We start from the raw sequence: 21,273 nt of genomic DNA on the forward strand, positions 1-21,273 counted from the left end.
GTTCCAACCTATCATAACTTAACACTTTAAATACTTTCCAGGATCAACAAGAAACCACTTAGTACTGTTCCCTCTCTCCATGTTTTTGTCTTTTTCCAAATTCTTCCATTTTCTCTTCTTCCTTACAAGAAATTATATAAATTTACTCACATATTGTTCCATCAAATGATCATATCAAATATCTCTTTTTTTCTTTAAATGCTAACTTAGTCTCGAGTTTAAATCTTTACTCTATTTTAAAAAATATAAGGACAATACAGGTACACATTTATGTTTATTGTTCAAATAAGAATATTGCAGATATATGTCGACATTTGCCATCATAAATTTTAATCTTTGCTATCCTGCATAATCTGGTAGTCCTCTGGTAGATCAATTGTAATTAGGATGACGTTATTAAACTGAAGATAGCTGATGAGTTGGCCTTGAAAGAGAGGTAGTTGATGTATCAGCTATCACTGGCAATGGAAACCGTGGGTTGCTCCCTGGTTGAAGTTTAGAAAAACGACCTTCATGGGCAGATATGTTGTGATATCTATTTGGAAAAGTAGAAGGCTCCACCATCAGTCCAAAATAATTGCCCTGTATGGGAGACAAGATGCTGTAATGAGAAATAGAAGTTGTAGTTGTAATGAAGTTCACAGCACAGCCATTTGCTTCAGTTTAGCTGCTTTGGGAGTGCCTGTGGATAGTGGTCAACTGATTTAAAGTAGCACATTGATCCACTGCAATTTGTTCTCGTGGTCTAACTGACACTGATGATGAAGGAGAAAAATCACCTCTGATCGGGGTATTTGTATCACCAATTATATGGCTAGTAGAGGGCTTTCTGTTAAGAGGCATGTTTAAATTAGGAGAAGGTAAAAATGCACTTTCTCCACTAGTGTCAGCCACAAAATCAGAATTATGATTATCTATATTACCCCCTCCTATAAAGTGCTTCTTGTTGAAATCTTCAGCCAATGAAGATACCAGAGAGACATTTTTAATCTCAACTCTTATTTTTATTCTCACTAAAATTTGGGGACAGCCTCGTTTAAAATTTGAAATATGGTAGAATTGCAGCTACAATCAAAGTGGAAAGATTTTAGTAATATTTTAAACCAAATTAGAAGACTACAATAAGCCTAACCTATAAAACCTCAGATTTCACGTTTACAATGCAAAGATAATATCATCAAAATATGAGCAATTCTGACTATTTTTTGAAATTCCTTATTTCGAATATACACATTTAAATAATACAGTCATCAAGTTTAAGAAGTTAGCATTTGCAGTAACGGTGAAAGCCACTTTTGAAAACAGCTTTAATACCTTTATTTAGATTTCTGTTAAGATTCATAGTTGCTAGCAAAGTTTATCATAATCTTGACTACTTAAGGCACTATCCTCATTTTTATAAAAAATTAAGAATTATAGCCTTAGTAGTTTTATACAATTTTCAAAAAAGCTTTCCATTTATGTTACCATAGATTGATGTACAAAATTAAATTTTATATCTAAGTTACCAAGTTGTAACTAAACTTTGTGAATACCTTGTTTAAAATATAGACTTCTTTTTCTTCTGCCATAAAGACAGCTAGACAAGCAGATCTTTGAAAATTCTGCTGCAATTACCTAAACCCATAAAGCTTTAGCTGTATAACTAAACTTTTCATACTTCCAGGTTCAAATATTCTGAAAGGGGCCTTTCTTTCCAAAACTTCCTTCTTAAAGACATCTTCATCAATCACTATGGAAGATCCATTATCATCCCACCAGATGGATTTAAATTGGTCACCCCCATACATTTTCCAGAGTTTTCTTGGAAATTTCAGAGAACGAAAATCATTATCTCCAACTGGTTCAGAGTCACAATGTGTGTAACATGGTCTTTTTATCAAGGATCCTTCTGACAAAGTCAGAGAATCAATTTCTTCAATCATAGACCTCAAGTCCAAGTCCCCAGAGAATATTTGATCACAAAATAGAGATCTACTGGAGTTTCCTGAACCAGTTGACCCATCTTTAGGAAACTTATCTTGAATTTCTGAAGAAACAAGTGCCATCTCAAATAACTTTTTCTGCAGCTACTTTTCTATTCTGCATGGTTTTGAGCACTACAGCTTCAAATGCTGCTCTGGCAAGCCTGCACATTTAAACTGGTAGGCCATCACAATGGTTCTCAACCTGAGTAGCTGTGACATCACAAAACGTCTGGTCTCCTAGCAACCCAAGATTAACATTCAGCCAGTGTTTCCTTCTCATTCATCCAGTGAAAATGAATCATATAAGATGCTTATTTTTATAATGTGATCTGCAAATATTATCCCCACAAAATCTTTTTAAATAATTTAATTTTGGGGTCTATGAAATAAAAAAAATTCTCCTTCCTTTTGTACACGAATTTATACCAGTTTGGTGAACAGAGTATAAATAATGCTCAAAGTAAATAAAATAATTTTAAAGTTTTGGAATTTAAAGTGAAATTTGTGTAAAACTTGTACAGAAAATTTATAACTATTTCATTATCTTTTGTAATTAAAGTGAAACATAAGTTGATTTGGAAATGGAAGTAATTATTTATCTGTGTACCTTAAAAAAGTAGCTCTATATTCAAAACATGAGCAGAATAAATGTCAATTTCTTTGGTATGTTTATAAATAAATGGTAAATATTTATGAATTAAAATTATAAAACTTTAATCAATCAAATTTAAGAAATCTCAAAGTGGGGAAATTTTGTTTTTAATTGTACTTCAGTGCTATATGTAAAACTAATGTAATTTAATATTCTACTTTAAAATTACACAAGAGAAAATCTTATTGTATACATACAAATGTTTATTTTTACCATTCTTTCACTCAGAGGTTTTTCAGTCCCTAGAAGGAATAAATTTTCCTGTCATCTTTATAATCCATACTCTTTTGGATTCTGTTAAGTGCTCCAAAATGATGTTGATAAATACACTTATGCACAAGATCCTGGGTTCTATAAGCAGTGCCTCCATTAAGGGGCAAACAAACAATCAAAAAAACAAAGAAATAAGTGTATATGTGGGTTGGTGTGGAAAACACCACATAATGCATTTTAGGAAGCATTATGTTTCCCAGTCCTGAATCAGTTGGCATTGTTAATATAATATGGCATTTTAAGACAAGTGATTTGTGCACTAATTGTAAATAATAGCTATGTTCTGTATCAGTAAACTGTAGTAAATTCAGTTCTACCAAGAGTTATATTCTTTATTTAGAAATAATTTCCATTAAACATAAGCCAAATTCAAAATGAGAGACAAAATTTTTAAATAAATAAATGTACACTCAAGCTACAATGTATATTTTTCCTTCTGTATGTGTATATTACATTCTAAATAAATATTAGCAACCTGATTTCATGGCATATTATAAGTATTATAAACTATAGTTAAGTTTGATTTAGTCCTGTTTCATAAGTATTATTTAACAAATGCAAATCAATATATGTGATACCATCAATTAAAAAACAGAGAATTCAAAAGTGACAATCTCAGAAAATGTAGGAAAATTATTGACAGAACTGATCTTAACTTTTGTATACAAAAAAATCTTAACAAATTTGCTTTAAATAAAATATAACTAAACATAATAAAAGCCATATATGAAAAACCCATGACAAAAATCAAGTTCAATGTTAACATACAGGAAGGTTTTCTTCTGGTCAAGTAATAAGAAAAAGTAGCTCATTTTCACAAGTCCTAAATTACACTACTCAAAGTCCTAGCCAGAAAAACTAGTCAAGAAAAATTATATAAGGCTTCCAACTAGTAAACAAGCAGTAGAATTTTTACAAATGACATAATTATACACAGATGGAAAACTCCATTTACTCCTCCAGTGAATGCTAGAAATAATGAACAAACTTAGCAAACTTGCAGAATACAAAATCAATATACAAATATATGTTGCCTGTTTATACACTAACATCACATTATCAGAATAAGGAATTAGGAAAACAGTTGTGTGTACATTTATACCAAAAAGAATAAAATAGGAATAAATTTGATAAGTGAAATAAAAGATCTAAACATAGTTCTATAAATTAAAGGTGTAATAAATATAAGTATACAAAAGAAATAAAAGATATTCTGTGCTCATGGATTGCATACAATGTGAGGAAATACTCTAATCTATGTTTCACATTTTCAATCTCCCCAGCACTACATATTGAGGAGAATGTGTTTTCTTCATTTTATACTCTTGCTTCATTTTTCATGGGTTAATTGATCATAGGTGTGAGGGATTATATCTGGTTGCTCAATTCTCTTCTATTGATTGGTGTCTGTTTTTGAGCCAGAATCATGTTGTTTAAATTACTAAAGCTTTGTAGGACTGTTTAACATCAGAGAATATTACACTAATTGATTTAATACTCTTTTTCAAGTTTATTTTGACAACTCATGATCTTTGTAGTTACATATATATTTTGAAGTTATTTTTTCTATTTAATGCAAAAATCTCATGGGTATTTTGACATGAATTACACTAAATGTAGATTGCTTTGGGTTGTATGGTTGTTTCAACCATATAGTTTCACATCATTAACATAAGAGATCTTTTCATTTCTTTGAATCAGTTTTAATTTCCTTCATCAATGGTTTCTATTTTTTAACGTATAGTTTTTCATCTTATTCGTTAAGTTCATTTGTATGTATTCCTTACATATATATATATAATTATATACATTATATTTGTAAACACATTTCCTGCACAAATACAACAGTCAGAAGGCAGTGACAAGACATATTCAAAGTCCTGAATGAAAGAAAGCTGTAATCTAAAATAATTTATCAAGCAAGGCTATCCTTTAGAATAGTAGGAGAGATAAATAACTTCCACAAAAGCAAATACTAAAAGAAATTAGCGACAGAAATAGAAATAATGAAAATCTACTCTAAGAAAAAAAGAAGCAGTATGCCATAGAAATGAGAAAGGCATTATTAAAAAAGTAATAGCTACAATGACTTACAATAGAATAAACATGATGTTAAAAAGAGGACCTCAAAATTTTTAAGGGTTAGAGAGTGAAATAGGAAAATACAGAGTATTTTCTTCTTGTTTCTGTTCTCTTTATGATGGGTTAGAATTTGTATTCCTATCAGTTAAAATAAACAGATACAATAACTGGTCAATATACATAAAAAAGAGGTTAACCATAAGTCAAAAGCTTACAATGAAGTCACAAAGACAAATAGAAACCAAGATAATAAAAGAAAACTTATCAAACCACAAAAAGAAAAAGAAGTGAACAAAAAGGAAATACAAAATCAAATGGAAAATGTTCAAAATGGAAATAAACACCAGTCTCTCAATAATTATCACAAATGTTAATGCACTTAGTGATTCAATCAAAAGATATATATTGTCAGATGGGATAATATAACAAGACCCTACATTTTGAAGCATACAAGAGACCCAATTTTGTAAGAGGAATACACATCAATTGAATGTCAGAAGATGGAAAAATATATTCCATGCTAATGGACATGACAAGAAAGCAGGACTAGCAGTACTGACTTCACACAAAAGAGACTTTACAAGAAAGGCCATAGAGAAAGATAAACAAGGACATGATATGGTGATTAAAGGAGAAATACAAAATGAGGGTTTTATACACATTAAGATACATGCACTCACAACAGGAGCACCTAAATACATAAAGCAAATACTAATAGATGAAAAGGGAGAAACTGATGGGAATACAATCACAGTAGGAAATTATAACACCCCATTATCATCACCAGACTGGTCTTTCAGACAGAAAATTAATAAGGGAACAAAGATACTAAAAGATATGATAACATAATTGGATTTGGTTTATATTTTCATAACAGTACTTCTCCCCAAAACAGAATATACATTCTTTTCCAGTGCACATGGAATGTTTTCTAGGAAAGATTATGTACTCAGGCACAGAAGAAGCCTTAACAAATTTTAGAAGATAAAAATTATTTCAAGTATCTTTTCTGAGTATAATAACATGAAACTAGAATTCAATCACAGAAAAACAGAGAGAAAAAATGACAGCATGTAGATTCAACAACATGGTACTAAAACAAGGGGGGGAGCTGATGAAGTAAAATAAGAAATTTAAAAAAAACCTTGAGAAATATGACAAAACACTATGCAATGTTTATGGAATACAGTTAAAGCCGGCTTAAGAGGGAAGTTCATAGTGACAAGGCTCTCCTCAAAGTAGAAGAGCAATTTCAAATAAATAATCTAATGTTCTATGTAAACTAATCATGAAAAGAAGAACAAACAAAACCAAAAGTCAACAGAAAGAGGGAAATAACGATCAAGGAAGAAACAATTGAAATATAGATTAAAAATAGAAAAAATCAAACAATTCTTTGACATAGTAAACAAAATTGACAAAACTCTGGACAGACTCATCACAAGAATAGAGAGAGAACACAAATAACATAAGAAATGAAAATGGAGAAACTATAAATTCTGCAAATAATTTGGAAAATATAAGGGAATACCATGAGCAACTATATGGAAACAAATGGGATAACCAGGAAGAAGTGGAGAAGTTTCAGGAAATATTCAGCCCACCATTTTTGCATTAAGAAGAAACTGACCATTTGAAAAGACAGATCACCAGAAATGAAATAGAATTATCAATAAAATAAAAAATCTCTGCAAACAAATATTCAGACCCAAATAGATTCACTGGGGAATTTGACCAAACATAGAGAGAAAAAATCCATAGCACTCCTCCTCAATCTCTTCCAAAAATTGATATGGAGAGAGTACACCCAAACTCAAACCATAAGGCCAACATCAACCTGATACGAAAACCAAACAAAGACACTACCCCAAAACAAAACTATAGGTCAATATCATTGATAAACACAGATGTAAATGTCTTTAAGAAATTATTAACTAACAAAATCTAACAGCATGTAAAAAAAGATTATACACCATGGTCAAGTTAGGTATTTCCCAGGAACACAAGGATGGTTGAACATATGCAAATCAGTCAATCAATTTTGATACAACATATCAACAAAAGAGAGGACAAAAAACCACATAATCATCTCAGTAGATAAAGAAAAAGCATTTGATAAAATTTAACCACTATTTGCTATAAAAGTCCTTATCACAGTGGGCACAAAGGGACCATATCTCAGCTAATGAAAGCTATTTATGACAAACATATAGCCAGCAAAATACTAAATGGTGAAAAACCAAAACCCTTCCCAGAAAAACCTGAGACAAGTCAAGTTTGCCCATTCTCACAATTTCTATTCAATATAGTCTTGGAAATCTTAGCCACAACGATCAGGCCAGAAAATGAAATAAAAGCATTCAGACTGGAAAAGAAGAGGTAAAATTGCCATGATAAGCAGACATGACTCTATATATAGAAAACCGAAAAAGCTTCACAAAAAAATTACTTAGGCTAAAAAAGGAACTGGGCAAGGTACCCAGTGTAATGTAGGAAAACCAATTGCATTTCTTTATGCTACTATTTAATCAACAGGAAAACAAAGTATAGAAACAACCGCTTTTTAACTGCACCCAAAACTATAAAATGTTTAAGAATAAATCTGACCAAGTAGGTGAATGACTTATACATGGAGAACTAGAAAACATTGATTGAGGAATTCAAAAAAGATCTGAAGAAGTGGAAAGATACCCAATGAACTTGTAATGGAAGAAACAATATTGTTATAATGCCCATACCGCCCAAGGCAATCCACAGACTTAATTTGATTTCCTATCAAATTATTCAAAACATTTTTTTTGACTGAAACAAATACTCCTAAGATTTACACAGAGTCATAAAATATCCATCATTTCCAAAGCAATATTCAAGAAAAAGAAAGAGGCTGGAGGAATAAACCACCAGGTCTCCAAACAATATTGCAGAGCTATAATAAACAAAATAACATGATATTGATACAGAAAAAGTCATATGGACCATTGGAACAGAATAGAGGGCCTAGGAATAAATCTTCAGGCCTATGTTCAATTAATCTCTGACAGAGTAGCCAAGAATATGACAGAGAAAAGACCATCTCTTCACCAAATGGTGTTGGGAAAACTGGATAGCAGCATGCAGAGCAATTGAGTTAGGACACTCCTTCACTCCATACACAAGAATAAGCAAAAAATGGCTTGAAGTTTCAAATGAAAGGCAAGACACAGTAAATCTCCTAGAAGAGTTAATACGCAAAACACTTTGAGATAAATCTCAGCAATGACCTCCTAGAACAGCCTACCCAGGTAATGGATGTAAGAGCAAAATTAGTAAATGGGACTTAATTTAACTTATAAGCTTTTGCACAGCAAAGCAAACCAGACAAAAAGCAAAATGACAACCTACAGGATTAAAGAAAATATTAAGAAATGATGCAACTGACAAAGTCTTAATTTCCAAAATACAAAGACTTCATACAACATAATAATAATAAAAAAAAAGAAACCCAATCTGAGAATGGGCAGAAGCCCTAAAAAAGCAATTCTCCAATAAAGACATACAAATGATACATAGATATATGAAAAAATAAATTGCTCAGTTTCATTATCAGAGAAGGGCAATTCAAAATTATAATGAATTATCACTTCACAATACTCACAGTGGCCATCATTCAAAAGTCCACAAACAACAGATGCTGGGGAAGCTGTGGAGAAAGGGAACCCTCCTACACTGTTGGTAGGAATGAAGTTTGGTGCAGTCATTGTGGAAACCAGGATGGGGATTCCTCAAAAGAATAAAAACAGAATTAAGATACAATCCAGCAATCTCACTTCTGGGTATATATCAAAGGGAAGTCTAATTCAAAAAGACTTCTGCACCCCAATGTTCTTAGCAGTGCTATATACAAAAGACATGGAAGCAACCTTATCGTCCAACAACAGATGACAGTATTCAGAAGTTATGCCGTATTTACACATTGGAATAATATTCTGCAATGAAAAATGGTAAAACTATGACATTTGAAGCAAAATGGATGTCCCCAAAAGTGTCAATCTAATTGAAAAATGCCAGAAAGAGAAAGAAAAATAATACATGACATGACATATGTGGAACCTTAAAAAAAAATTTGGATGAGAACACTACAATTTTATCTACAAAACTGAAACACAGTCGCAGATCTAATAAACAATTTTATGATTACTTCTAAAAAGGGCTGCGAGAGTATATATTTGGGAGCTGTAGATTTATAAAAGCTATCCACTATATATAAAAATAGATTTTTTCAAAATTTGTTTTCTATGACACAGGGCAGTAAGTTAAATATCGTGAAGTAAACTTTAATAGGCTCACAAATATATGCATGTATGGGAACACTGTGCTATACATCACAGATTGACACATTGTAAATGGCAGTATTTCAATGATAAATAAATGAATAAATATGTAAATAAATAAATAAATAAATAATAACTAAATAAAAAATATTTAATAATAAATGAAATACAAAGATTCACACTTCTTAACATTACACATCAAGAATCTAGGTGAAAACAAAGAATAAAGAAGAAAATTAAATGAATGAGAGTAAGTCAAATAACAAGAGAAACAGTTGAAAAGATAAAAAAATATACTTAACTCTGTTTCTTTTTAACATAAAGTGGACAAAAGTTTAGGTTGTCTAAGAAAATAATGACTCAGATAATATTAGAAATAAAAGAGAAGATATTACCACTGATGTTGTAGAGATGCAAATCATCATAAGAATTTACCACTAGCCAACAATTTGAATGACCTAGAACAAAAGACATATTTCCAGAAACATATGTCTTCCAATACCGAATCAAGAAGAAATAAGAAAATTAAACAGGGCAAAAGAGTGTAAGAGTACAAAAATAATGCAAACTTTCCAAACTAGTAAAAATTTACAAGACGAATTTTCTGCTGAATTCTGTCATACATTTGAAGACAATTATTCACCAATTCTACCCCAAATCTTCCAAGAATTTGAAGGGGGTGAAAGATTCCAAACTTGTTTTATGATGCCAGATTTATTTGCATAACAATGCTAGAAAGGACATTATATGCAAAATATAGAATATTATCCCTGATGAACATATGTGCCAAAATTCTCAACAAAACACAGGCAAAATGAATTCAACAACACATTTAATGTATCATACACATACATGAGTAAAGGGATTTATCCCTGGGTTTAAGGATACTTCAAAATATTCAAATCAATAAAGGTGACATGCCACACTAATAGAATGAGAAATAAAACACATAATCATCTCAATAGGTGCAGAAAGAGCATTGTATATAATGCAACATCCTTTTATGATACTCCCAACAAATTAAATTAACCCTGTCAGTGGCACGATATCATATACACACAAACACTGTGTGGAGAGAAGCGAAGCAGTTCTCTGTTTATTGATTCTTAGAAGAAGGTTTTATATAGGACATGCACAATGCCTCACATATCATCTAAGTTATAACAATGTGAATAAACATAAACTATTTATGTCCCCATGCTCCTGCAGTAAGCACAGGATGTTAAATAATCAAGGATTGTTTTAAAGTTCATCACGGAAATTCATTAAGTAGGCCATCTCTTATGCAGCCGGCTGTGCCTGTCTTAGTTTGTCCTCATCTGAGGATCTTACCCAGCATAGGCTATCCAGCCATCCATACTAGATACATTGATTAGGCCATTTTTTATCCAGCCTGGATATGTGACATTCCTCACAGCTTGTTTATCATTTCAGCCCATGGGCTTATTCTCTAGAGCCTTCAGACAGGGGCCTACACCCAACATCCCTTGATAGCAAACTGGATGAAAAAAATTTGATGTATATATGCACTGGAATCAATACTTTGCATTCCTATCAAGAGTGTCCACGGTGTTCCTTGTTCTCCACAATCTCACCATCATTTATTTCCTTTCTTTTTGATGAGAGCCTTCTGACAATTGTCAGTTCTTGTCTCATTTATGGTTTATGACTTTCCTAATAATTTATAAATCTGAATATAATTTCATGTGTCATTTAGCCAACCATAAGTTTTCTACAAAAAATTGATTCAGATCTATCTGTTCATTGCTATGAACTTTTTTTAATTGGATTGTTTGGTATTTTTTGTTGTTGTTGTGGGGTAAGAGTTTGCCATATATTTTGGATATTAACACTAGTTTGGAAAATATCACTTGAAAATATATTCTCCCATTGTGTTGGTTGACTTTTCATTTTATTGATCATTTCTTCAGCAGTGTAAATCTGTTTACAGTGATACAATCATATTTTGTTAGATTTGCTTCTGCTTCCCTTGCAAGAGGAAACATATGTAAAATCAAATTAAGTCCAATGTCAGAGTGTACTTCTTATGTTTTACCCTAGGATTCTTTGTTTTCAGGTTTCATCTTTTATATGCCCAGGATTGGGATTGCTGCATCATATGATAGGTCTATGTTTATTTTTTAAAGAACTTCCATACAGTTTCCAATGTTGTTGCACCAATATTCATTCCCACCAACAGCGTTGGAGAGTCCCTTTTTCTCCACAGCCACCTTAGACTTTATTATTTGTAGACATTTGCATGACAGCCCTTCTCACTAGTGTGAGGTAAAACATTATTTTATTTTTGTCTTCCCTTTGTATAATGATTAGCAATGTGAGCATAACTTTATGTTCCTGTTTGTCATTTGTGTGTCTTCTTTGGAGAATTGTCTTCTGCTCATTTTCTGGCTGAGTTGTTTGTAGATTTTTGAAATGGAGTTCTATGAGCGATGTGTGTATTTTTGAAATTAGCCTCTTGTTAATTGAATTGTTTCCAAATGTTTTCTCCCATTTGGAATTTCATCTTTTCATTTTGTTTACTTTGCTGCGTAAAAGCATTTAAGTTTAATTAGGACCTTTTTGTTTATTTTGCTTTTATTGTTTTCAGCTTGGGAGAGGGACATAAGAAAATTTTGCTACAATTTATGTCTTGTTTTGCCTATGTTAGTTTCCTGGAGTTATATTTTGTCATATATTAGATTCAGATATTTAAATCATTTTGTGTTTATATTTGTACAGTGTGTGGGAGTGTTCTTTTTTGGGTTTTTTTTTAACATTTTGTATTGATTTATAATCATTTTACAATTTTGGGTCAAATTCCAATGTTCAGCACAAATTTTAAGTCATTTATGGACATATACACACTCATTGTCACATTTGTTTCTCTGTGATTTAGCATAACATTTTGTGTATATTTTCCTGTGTTATACAGTGTAATCTTGTTTATCTACTCTACAATTTTGAAATCCCCATCTATCCCTTCCCACCATCTACCACCCTCCTCACCACAATTCTGTATTCTCTGTCCATGAGTCTATTTCTGAACTGTATTTTTGCTTTGTTTTTGTTTGTTTGTTTGTTTTTGTTTTTCTTTTTTAGATTCCACATATGAGCGATCTCATATTGTACTTTTCTTTCTCTTTCTGGCTTGCTTCTCTTAGAATGACATTCTCTAGGAGCAACCATGTTGCTGCAAATGGCATTATGTTGTTGGATTTTATGGCTGAGTAGTATTCCATTGTATAAATATATCACATCTTCTTTATCCAGTCACCTGTTGATGGACATTTAAGCTGTTTCCATGTTTTGGTTATCGTAAATAGTGCTGCTATGAACATTGGGGTGCAGGTGTCATCCTGAAGTTGATTTCCTTGTTGATACAAGCCCAGGAGTGGGATTCCTGGCTCATATGTTAAATCTAATCCTAGTCTTTTGAGGAATCTCCACAATGTTTTCCACGGTGGCTGCACCAACCTGCATTCCCACCAGCAGTGTAGGAGGGTTCCTCTTTCTCAACAGCTTCTCCAGCATTTGTCATTTTTGGATTCTTGAATGACTGCCATTCTGACTGGTGTGAGGTGATACCTCATTGTAGTTTTGATTTGCATTTCTCTGATAATTAGTGATATAGAGCATTTTTTCATGTGCCTTTTGATCATTTGTATGTCTTCCTTGGAGAATTGCTTGTTTAAGTCTTCTGCCCCCTTTTGGATTGGGTTGTTTATTATTTTCTTTTTGAGTCGTACGAGCTGCTTATATATTCTGGACATCAAGCCTTTGTCAGTTTCACTTGCAAAAATTTTCTCCCACTCTGTAGGTTTCCTTCTTGTTTTACTTCTGGTTTACTTTGCTGTGCAGAAGCTTGTAAGTTTCATTAAGTCCCATTTCTTTATTCTTGCTTTTATTTCTTCTAGGAGAAAATATTTGAAATACATGTCAGATAATGTTTTGCCTATATTTTCCTCTAGGAGGTTTATTTTATCTTGTCTTATGTTTAAGTCTTTAATCCGTTTTGAGTTGATTTTTGTATGTGGTTTAAGGGAGTGTTTTAGCTTCATTGTTTTACATGCTGCTGTCCAGTTTTCCCAATATTTGCTGAAGAGACTGTCTTTTTTCCATTGTATATTCTTGCCTCCTTTGTCGAATATGAGTTGACCAAATGTTTGTGAGTTCATTTCTGGATTCTCTATTCTGTTCCATTGGTCTATATGTCTGTTTTGTTACCAATACCATGCCGTCTTGATGACTGTAGCTCTATCGTATTGTCTGAAGTCTGGGAGAGTTATTCCTCCAGGCTCTTTCTTTCTCTTCAGCAATGCTTTGGCAATTCTAGGTCTTTGATGGTTCCATATAAATTTTATTATGATTTGTTCTACTTCTATGAAATATATCCTGGGTAACTGGATAGGAATTTCATTAAATCTGTAGATTGCCTTGGGCAGTGTGACCAGTTTAACAATATTGATTCTTCCAATCCAGGAGCATGGAATATCTTTCCATTTTTTAAAGTCTTCTTTTATTTCCTTCATCAACGGTTTATAGTTTTCTGTGTATAATTCTTTCATCTACTTGGTTTGATTTATTCCCAGATATTTTATTATTTTGGGTGCTATTTTAAAGGGCATTGTTTCTTTACTTTCTTTTTCTGTTGATTTATCGTTAGTATAAAGAAATGCAACTGATTTTTGAAAGTTAATTTTGTAACCAGCTGCCTTCCTGAATTCTTCAATCAAATCTAGTAGCTTTTGTGTGGACCTTTTAGGGTTTTCTATATATAGAAACATGTCATTAGCATATAATGACACTTTTATCACTTCATTTCCAATCTGGATCCATTTATTTCTTTCTCTTGCCTCAGTGCTGTAGGTAGGACTTCCAGGGCTATGTTGAATAGGAGGGGTGATAGTGGGCATCCTTGTCTTGTCTCAGATTTTAGTGGGAAGCTTTTGAGTTTTTCAACATTGAGTACTATGCTGGCTGTAGGTTTGTCATATATAGCTTTTATTATGTTGAGATATGTTCCCTCTATACCCACTTTGGCGAGAGTTTTATCATAAATGAGTGTTGAATTTTATCAAATGCTTTTTCTGCATTGATTGAGATGATCATGTGGTTTTTGTCCTTTCTCTTGTTGATGTGATGTATTACATTGATTGATTTGCGTATGTTGAACCAGCCTTGTGTCCCTGGGATGAACCCCACTTGGTCATGATGTATAATCTTTTTTATGTGTTGTTGGATTCAATTTGCTAAAATTTTGGTGAGGATTTTGGCGTCAATGTTCATCAGTGATATTGGCCAATAATTCTCTTTTTTTGTAGTGTCTTTGCCTGGTTTTGGTATCAGGGTGATGGTGGCTTCATAGAATGTATTTGGGGGTATTCCCTCCTTTTCAATCATCTGGAAGAATTTGAGAAGGACTGGTATGCGTTCTTCTTTGTATGTTTGGTAGATTTCCCCGTTGAAGCCATCTGGTCCTGGACTTTTATTTGTAGGGAGGTTTTTAATTGCTATTTCTATATCCTTTCTAGTGATCGGATTGTTCAAGTGTTCAGTTTCTTCTTGATTCAGTCTTGGTGGACAGTATGTTTCCAGAAACTTGTCCATCTCCTCTAGGTTATCCAGTTTGGTTCCATATAGTTTTTCATAATATTCTCGTATGATATTCTTTATTTCTATTTTGTTTGTTGTAATTTCTCAGTTTTCCTTTCTTATTTTGTAATTTGTGCTCTCTCTTTTTTCTTCTATGTGTGTTTGGCCAGATGTTTGTCGATTTTATTTACTTTTTCAAAAAACCAGCTTTTGGTTTGGTTGATTTTTCTATGGTCTTGTTAATCTCAATTGTATTTAATTTCTCTCTGATCTTTATTATTTCCTTCCTTCTGCTGCTTTTTGGGGCTTTTTGTCCTTTGGTGGGTTAACTTGTTTATTTGAGATTGTTCTTCTTTTTTGAGGAAAGCCTGTATCGCTATAAACTTCCCTCTTAGCACTGCCTTTGCTGTGTCCCATAGGTTTTGAGTGGTTGTGCTTACATTATCATTTGTCTCAAGGTATTTTTTAATTTCAGCTTTAATTTCCTCATTGATCCATTGGTTTTTCAATAACATATTGTTTAATCTCCATGCTTTCCTTTTTTTCTCCTTTGTTTCTCTGTTGTTGATTTCCAGTTTCATGGCATTGTGGTCAGTAAAGATGCTTGGGATAATTTTATCTTCTTAAAATTGTTGAGGTTTCTTTTGTGCCCAAGCACATGATCGATCCTGGAAAATGTTCCACGTTCCCTTGGAAAGAATGTATATCCTATTCTTTTGGTGTGTAATGCTCTGAAAATATCCACCAAATCTAGTTTTTCTATTGTAGTATTTAATTTCTCTGTTGCCTTGTTTATTTTCTGTCTGGAAGATTTGTCTAGTGATGTTAATGCAGTGTTAAAATCTCCAACTATGATTGTATTCCCATCAATATCCCCCTTTATCTCTGTTAGTAATTCTTGTATGAACTTAGGTGCTCCTATATTGGGTGTATATATATTGATGTGTGTAATATCTTCATCTTGTATCACTCCTTTAATCAGTATTAAATGTCCTTCTTTATCTTTCTTTATGGCCTTTGATTTAAAGTTTATTTTGTCTGAAATTAGTACTGCAACACCTGCTTTTTTGGCTTTTCCATTTGCATGGAATATTCTTTACCATCCTTTCACTCTCAATCTATATGTGTCCTTCTCCCTAAATTGGGTTTCTTGTAGGCAGCATTTTGAAGGTTCTTGCTTTATTATCCAGTCTGCCACTCTATATCTTTTGACTGGATCATTTAGTCCATTAACATTTGCAGTAATTAATGATAGATGTGTGTTTATTGCCATTTTGAACTTATCTTTGCAGTTGAATTGGTATATCCTCTTTGTTCCTTTCTTCTTCCTTTTGTGGTTTGGTAATTTTCCTTTGTATTATCATGGATTTTATTTAATTTTTGTGACTCCCTTGTAAATTTTTGACTTGTGGTTACCCTTTTTTATAAATCTATTAACCTATTATTATAACTGTTTTTATTAAACTGATAGTAACATGATCTCAATCCCATCTTACGCTTTAGAAAATTTAAATAAGAAAGAAAAAATATTCTATATTTCCCTGCCTCTCTCTTCCACTCTCAGTGATTTGTATGTTTTCTTTATTTGTAATTCATGAATTATTACCTTTCCAGTGGTGAGTTTCTCATTTCTGTAGCATCCTGCTGCTTTCCTATTTAGAATAGCCCTTTCAATATTTTTTTAGCGTGGGTTTAGTGTTGCTAAACTCCTGCAGCTTTTTTTTTTTTTTGTCTGTGAAACTCTTTATTTCTCCTTCTATCCTAAAGGATACCCTTGCTGGATAAAGTATCCTAGACTGCATCATTTTTTCATTCAGGGCTTTGAATATATCTTCCACTCCTTTCTGGCCTGTAGTGTTTTTGTAGAGAAATTAGCTGAGAGCCTTTTGGGGGTTCCCTTGTAATTCACTCTTTGCTTTTCTCTTCCTGCCTTAAGAATCATTTCTTTAACCTTGACTCTGGCCATCTTGATTATGAAATGTCTTGGTGTGGGTCTATTTGGATTCTTCCTCTTTGGGACCCTCTGTGCTTCCTGTACTTGGATATCTGATTCCTTCTTTAAGTTTGGGAAGTTTTCAGTCATGATTTCTTCAAAAACCTTTTCTATCCCCTTTGATTCTTCTTCCCCTTCTGGGAACCCTCTTATGTGAAGATTGGGATTGTTTATATTATCCCATAGGTCCCTTATGCTATTATCATTATTTTTTTTTTTTGCTTATCTAGTAGTTCTTCTGAATGGGTGCTTTCTATTGCTCTGTCTTCTAGATCACTAATTCGTCCCTCTGCATTAACTACTCAGCATTGCACAGCTATTAGGTCATTCTTTGTCTCTGTCAATGAGTTTACCCATTCTTCTTGGCTCTTCTTTATAGCTTCAATTTCATTTTTGACATATTTTATATCTCTAAACACTATCTCTTTTTATTCCTTCAGCAATTTGATCAATCCTTTTTTGAAATCTTGATCTAGTTGGCTATCAATGTCTAGTTCATTGATCTTTCTTTCAGGGGATTCCTCTTGTTCTTTTAATTGGGAAAGGTTTCTCTGCTTTTTAATCTTGCTCATACCTCTCTGGTATTGTGCTTTATGGAGTATCAGTTGTCTATTTTGGATCTTAAGGATTTTATCTGTCTAGTGCCTATTTAGGAATAGAACTTAGAAAAAAAGAAAAAAAATAAGAGAGAGAGAGAAAGATTTTTAAAAGAAGGGAGAGAGAGGGTTTGAAAACAGTGTATAATGAATAATAGAAGAGCAAGGTGAAGAAGAGTATTAATCGGGTTGAGACGTCCTTTTAAAACCTAAAAAAAAAAAAAGAAGCGGTGGGGAAATGAATAGATGTATTTGAAACCTGTGTCTAATCAATAACAGGACATCAAAACCCAAGAGAAATAGAAATGAATTAAGAAGTAAAAATTAAGGGTGTAATTGAAAATAGAACAGGTAAAAACAGATTTAAAAAAAAGGGGGTTGTCGGTGTTCTCCTGGAGTCTGTGTGCTTTTAATGTGAAGTCTTTCTGTCTTCGTCCTGTTTTGGTAGCTCAGCTTGTTTTCATAAACCCTCTGTTGGCGCCCTCATCTGTGCTGCTCCCAGCACCTGTCAGCAAGCAGATCGCTCCTCCTCCTAACCCAGGGTCAGATGCAGCTTTCCTCTGCTGTGGGCGGGCGGGTCACTGCCCCTCCGGATGCCATAGTCAGATGTTGTAGACAGGACAGGTAGGAGGGCGGGTCGTGCCCCCTCCCAGCACTTCAGTCAGGGGCTGTGTTCTTGCCCGACAGGCGGGGGCTGCTCTCCCTCTACCTGCGCCGCTGGTAGCTCCGCTGCTCTGTGCGGCTGCGCGCTCCGCCCTGGTCGGCGCTCCGTGGGTGGCTCAGGGAAGACTGAGGGACAGCCTCATCCCTGCTCCGAGCCAAGACCCAGCTCCTTGTTTGTCTTTGTGGAGCAAGTTCTCTGAGGGTCCAGGATGGAAGGATCCTATCTGCCCCGGGCTGTAGGCGAGTCTCAGTCTGGCCTTTGAGGCTGCTAAACCCTTCAATGCGGATGAAGGTTTCGCCCCCGCCCCCGCCTGAGGGTTCAGCACCGGAGAATTTGGCGGCTGTGCCTGAGCCCCACCTCTCTTCCCCTGAAAAGTTTCTGCGGGTTTTCAGAGATGGGGGTAGGCACCCTTCCCCCGAGAACACATCAATCTTGCCGTTTTAGAGGGCCCAGGTTTTTCTGTCCTGTACACCCACAGCCACGGCCCCCAGCCCCTTGCAGTTCCCAGGGGCTGCCTCCGTGCAGCCGCCCCCGTCCTCCGCCCGGCTTGTGCAGCCTGGCCCTGCCCACCGCTGCCTGCCCGCGTCTCAGGCTGGGTGTCGGGAGAACGCTTTGTGCCCGTTTAACTTAGTTCTGTCAGACAAGGTCTACTCTGTACAGGTCCGAGCCTCAGAGGCTCCCCCTCCGTCCCGCTGGCCTCTCAGTTGGAGAGGGGAGACCCAGTGAGCGAGCTCCTGCCCTCCTTTGCCGCTCCCTCCCCGCGGGACCCGTCCCGTGCTGCTTTGCCTTTTGTTCTTTCTTTTTTCCTTTTCCCCTACCAGATTTTTGGCGTCTATATCTTTTGAAGAGGGCGATGTTCTGTCAGATTTCCGCAGGCACTCTGGTTGGTTGAGTGGGTCTGTAGATGTGGGTATTGCTGTATTTGTGGGAGATGGTGACTTACGAGCGTCCTTCTACTCCGCCATCTTGCCTCTTCTGGGAGTGTTCTAATTTCATTGATTTACATGTAGCTGTCTAGCTTTCTTAACATCACTTGATGATGACTGTCTTTTAGGCATTGTATAATTTTGTTTCCTTTGTCATAGTTTAGTTGACCATAGGTGTGATTTTTATTTCTGTCTCTGTGTTCCATTCCAGTGATATAGATATTTCTTTGTTTTCCAGCATTGTGCTCTTTTGATTACTGTATTTTTGTAATATAGTCTGAGATCTGGGAGGGTTATGGGCTATGCCTCCAACTTTGTTCTTTTCCCTCATTGTTACTTTTGCAGTTCTGGTTCTTTTGCAGTTCCATACAAATCATAGGACTGTTTTTAGTTCTGTGGAAAATATCATGTAGTTCAATCTGAATCTCTATATATGTAGACATCTTTTGTAGTATGAATATTTTAACAATATAAATTCCTTTAAACTAAGACCATGAGATTTTTTTCCATTTCTTTGCATCATCTTCAAATTTCTTTATCAGTGTCCTATTGATTTTATTATCTTGGTTTTTTCATAGGTTTATCATTTTTTGATCTGATTTCATATGGATTTTTTAAAATTATGGAATATTTCATTCTTAGTGTAAAGAAATGTGACAGTTATTGTATATTAATCATGAATCATGCTACTTTGCTAAATGTCTTTATTAGTTTTAGTTGTTTTGGTGTGGAGAATCTTTAGGGTTCTCTATATAGATTATCATGTCATCTAAAATAATAACAGACTTACGACATTGAATCCAACATGAATAACTTTTTTTCTTGTCCGAATTCTGTTGCTAGGTCTTCACGTACTGTGTTTAATACAAATGGTGAGAGTGGGCATCCTTATCTTATTCCTTAATTTGGCTTCCAGTATTTCACTTTTGCATGTTATGTTGTCTGTGGTTCTGTAATTAATGACTTTAGTTATGTTGACATATATTTCCTGAATCCTAATTTGCTAAGAGGATTCTGTCGTTTTTAATGTTGTTCTTGTAGTTGTTGGTGTGAGGTGATACCTCACTGTAGTTTTGATTTTCATTTCTCTGATAATCAGTGATATTGAGCATTTTTTGATGTGCCTTTTGATTATTTGTATGTCTTCCTTGGAGAATTGCTTGTTTAGGTTTTCTGCCCATTTTGATTGTTTTTTTTATTTTTTCTTATTCAGTTGGATGAGCTGCATATATACTCTAAAGATCAAGCCTTTGTTGGTTTCATATGCAAATTTTATTTCCCATTCCGTAGGTTGTGTTTTTGTTTTACTTCTGGTTTCATTACTGTGCAGAAGCTTGTAAGTTTCATTAGGTCTCATTTGATTATTCTTGCTTTTATTTTTTCTATGAGAAAATTTTCGAGACTTATATCAGATAGTGTTTTGCCTATATTTCCCTCTAGGAAGTTTATTTATTTAGTCTTATGTTTAAGTCTTTGATCCATTCTGAGATTTTTGTGTATGGTGTTCTAGCTTCATTGAGAGTGTTCTAGCTTCATTGATTTACATACTGCTGTCCAGTTTTCCCAACATCATTTGCTGAAGAGTCTGTCTCCTTTCCATTGTATTTTCTTGCCTCCTTTGTCAAAGATTAATTGACCAAAATTTTGTGGGTTTATTTCTGGACTCTCTGTTCTATTCCATTGGCCTATATGTCTGTTTTCCTACCAATACAGTGCTGTCATGTTGACTGTAGCTCTATAGTATTATCTGAATCATTAGCATAAAGAAATATCACTGATTTTTGAACCTTAATCTTGTAACCTGCTACCTTGCTGAATTATTCCATCAGTTGTAGTAATTTTTGTCTGGATCTTGCAGGGTTTTCGATATATAATAACATATTATCTGCATATAGTTATAATTTTACCACTTCCCTTCCAATTTGCATCCCTTTTACTTCTCTCTCTAGTTTGATTGCTGTGGCTAGGTCTTCCAAGTTTATATTGAGTTGGAGTGGTGTTACTGTGCATCCTTGTCCCAGATTTTAGTGGGAAGTTTTTAACTTTCTCATCATTGAGTACTATACTAGCTGTAGGTTTGTTATCTATAGCTTTCATGATGCTGAGTTATGTTGCCTCTATGCCCACTTTGGTGAGAGTTTTTATCATAAGTGTGTGTTGAATCCTATCAAATGATTTTCCTGCATGTATTGAGATGATCATGTGGATTTGCTACTTT

The 21,273-nt window shown here is 34.1% G+C and overlaps 1 long non-coding RNA gene across 2 annotated transcripts; it reads right to left on the reverse strand.

The window, feature by feature from the left end:
- Positions 1-255: 255 nt before the first annotated feature.
- Positions 256-1,910, reverse strand: LOC140693249 (uncharacterized). 2 transcript variants are annotated; one of them, XR_012068973.1, is made up of 2 exons: positions 1,661-1,910; positions 256-582 (listed from the first exon to the last, which is right to left on the reverse strand). It is a non-coding gene; the product is annotated as an uncharacterized lncRNA (long non-coding RNA). The 2 variants fall into 2 exon arrangements; XR_012068972.1 differs by having other exon boundaries at positions 1,536-1,798.
- Between the last annotated feature and the right edge of the window lie 19,363 nt (positions 1,911-21,273).

Source organism: Vicugna pacos, unplaced genomic scaffold, assembly GCF_048564905.1.
Source record: "Vicugna pacos unplaced genomic scaffold, VicPac4 scaffold_19, whole genome shotgun sequence".
Taxonomy (NCBI): Eukaryota; Metazoa; Chordata; class Mammalia; order Artiodactyla; family Camelidae; genus Vicugna; species Vicugna pacos.